Genomic DNA, 2,964 nt, shown 5'->3' on the forward strand with positions numbered 1-2,964 from the left:
ATTAGATAAGTATGATTCATCAGGGTCCAAGGTTGCTACCATACTCTCAACATAATGTCGAGCCTAGACCTTAGAAGAGTCGGCCAGTGTGTAGTGAAATTCCAAAGTATTAATTAGCTTACAACTCCCTAAGAGAGACTTAATAAAAAGAACTTAAATTTGTATTACTTCCCACTAGTCATTGGGCTTTTTAGATTTTATATACCTTGTGTGTTTATCATTCTCGCATAAATGTATATAAATTAGGGTTTTTTTTAACAAAAACTTTTTTTAATAACTTTTTTTATTATTTTATAAAAATAAATACATTTTTTAAAAAAAAATATTTTTAATATTTTTATTTTTTTTTAAAAGATGATTTTTTTTTTATTATTTTTTTTAACTTTTTTTTTTGATGAAAATCAAGATGAATACCCCCAAACCTAAACCTAACATTGTCCTCAATGTTAAGAAATAATCTAAGAGAATTGGGTTGCCTCTCAACAAGCGCTAAGTTTATTGTCTTCAGCCAGACATAGTGAGATAGTTTTTGCATCTCCTTCTATGAGGTCATCTATTTTGTCTATCATAAAACACTCAATTTCTCTTGCGGGTTGGTCGGCCGCATTGAACACATTTAATTTTACCTTCATATTTCCAAATGATATGTTCATTACCCTTGTTCTACAATTGATGCACGCATTGGCTATTGCTAAAAAGGGCCACCCAAGGATAACGGGGATTTGTTTCTTAGGATTAGGTTCATGTTCCATATTAAGGACAATGAAATCTACTGAAAAATAGAATTTGTCTACCTTGACAAGAACATCTTCAATTATCCCACGTGGTGTTTTTACAGATCGATCAGCCAATTGAAGGGATACCGAGGTTGGTTTTAACTCACCTAACCCAAGTTTCTCATAAACTGAATAAGGTAAAAGGTTGACACTTGCCCCTAGATCTAAGAGTGCTCGATCAATGAAATTATTTCCTAAGACACAGGAGATGGTGGGAGCACCAGGATCTTTGAATTTCGGAGGGGTATTGTGTTGGAGAATAGAACTCACTTGATCAGTTAGGAAGACCTTTTTAGGCACATGTGTCCTAGATTTTCGCTTTTGTGTGCAAAGGTCTTTGAGGAATTTGGCATAGGAGGGAACTTGTCTAATAGCATCAAGAAGCGGAAGGTTGATTTTTACTTGTTTGAAAACCTCCATTATTTTCTCTAGTGAAGTTCCTTTTTTGCCAAAGGGAGAGGGTGAATTAAGAGCTTCAGGATATGGGGCCTTTGGGATATGAGTTTTGGCAGAAGGTGGACTAGGTGAAGAAGAAGAAGAAGGTTTTTCATTTGACACATTTCTATCCTCTTCTTCATCTTCCTTATTGTTGTCCTCCCTAATCTTATTGTCTACTACACGTCCACTCCTTAGGGTAGTCAAAGCATTGGCTTGTTCATGATGAATTGCATTTAGTTGATTTTCTTGAGCCATGTATTATCCCCTAGGATTACTTAGTGGTTGGCTTGGAAGCTTTCCTTCCTCTCGCTTGTTTAGTGCATTAGCTAGTTGACCCATTTGGGATTCTAGCTTGGCGATTGATTGCGTATGAGAGTGCACTAATTGTGTAATGGTTTCCAAACCTTGAAGGGCATTCAACACTTTCTCCTCAAAGGCTGTGTTTCTTTGGGGTGGAGGAGGAGTGTGTTGAAATTGAGTCGAGGGATGGTAGGGATGAATATTTTGTGGGGTTTGAAAATTCTGAGGGTTTGGAAAGTTTTGGGAATAAGGTTGGGCAGTATTCGAAGCTTGCTGCTTCCAAGAAAAGTTTGGATGATTTCGCCATCCCGGGTTATATGTATTAGAAAATGGGTCATTACCCGGTCTAGGCAGTGTTTGAGCAGCATTGATGTGTTCTTGCACGAGTTCGGGAAATTGGGGCGCTGAAGGGCACTCATGAATAGGGTGGGATGGGCTAGAACAAATAGTACACACTTGTGCTTGGGAAGAGTTCATGTAATGCCCACCTATCATCAGTTGGTCAATCTTATGGGACAATGCATCTACCTTGCTAGACAGGTACATAGAATGACTTATTTCACAAATGGTCCCTTTTCTTTGAGAACTCGGGGGTGCTTGACGAGAACATGAAGCATGGTGGAGGGAGTTTTCATTTAGATTTTCAAATAATTTCAATGCTTCATGCTCATTTTGAAGCATGAATGTCCCCCCACATGCGGCATCAATCATCTGACGGTTTCGTTCAGTCAATCCGTCATAGAAGCATTGCACTAGCTGCCACTTAGGTATTTGATGATGTGGGCATTTACGGATTAGGTCCCTAAATCTCTCCCAAGTTTCATGAAATTCTTCTCCCTCAGTTTGGGAGAAGCTTGTAATGGCACGTCTAAACTGGTTCGTTCTTCCTATGGGAAAGTATTTTTTAAGAAATTCTTGTTGCATTTGATCCCAAGAACGAATTGAGTTAGCTTCTAAAGAATTCAGCCATTGTTTGGCTCTATCTTTAAGGGAGAAGGGGAATAACCTAAGTTTCAGGGCATCATCAGTGAAGCTCTGAATCTTGACAGTGGTGCAAATCTCAAGAAATTCATCTAAATGTTTGTATGGGTCTTCGTTGGTGAGCCCATAAAAAGATGGGAGCATTTGGATCACACTAGACTTTATTTCATATTGTACCGCTGCTACTTCAGGTAATCGAATGCAAGATGGGGAAGTGTAAATGGTGGGAGTAAAGTACTCCCTCAGGAGTTTGGGTTGTTCTTCAGCCATCTCAGGAGGTAGGGATGATCCAAATGTTTTGATCTTAGCTCGAATGTTCCTAAGGGTTCGTTCTATTTCAGGGTCAAAAGGTAATAGGTTTTGTACTCTAGAACGACTACCGTGCATACACTAGTACTCGATCAATCAAGCATGCAATAAAAGAGAAAAGCATATCAATCCTAGTCTTTGTCCTAAAATCACTAGACAG

The 2,964-nt window shown here is 38.6% G+C and overlaps 1 non-coding gene across 1 annotated transcript; it reads left to right on the plus strand.

The window, feature by feature from the left end:
- Positions 1-2,283: 2,283 nt before the first annotated feature.
- LOC148703388 (small nucleolar RNA R71) lies at positions 2,284-2,389 on the plus strand. Its single transcript, XR_015987771.2, has one exon. It is a non-coding gene; the product is annotated as a small nucleolar RNA R71 (small nucleolar RNA).
- Positions 2,390-2,964: the final 575 nt, after the last annotated feature.

The sequence above is a fragment of the Phoenix dactylifera genome, chromosome 15, assembly GCF_051530095.1.
Source record: "Phoenix dactylifera cultivar Ajwa chromosome 15, Ajwa_hap1_PhDact_Kaust_v1.1, whole genome shotgun sequence".
Lineage (NCBI taxonomy): Eukaryota > Viridiplantae > Streptophyta > Magnoliopsida > Arecales > Arecaceae > Phoenix > Phoenix dactylifera.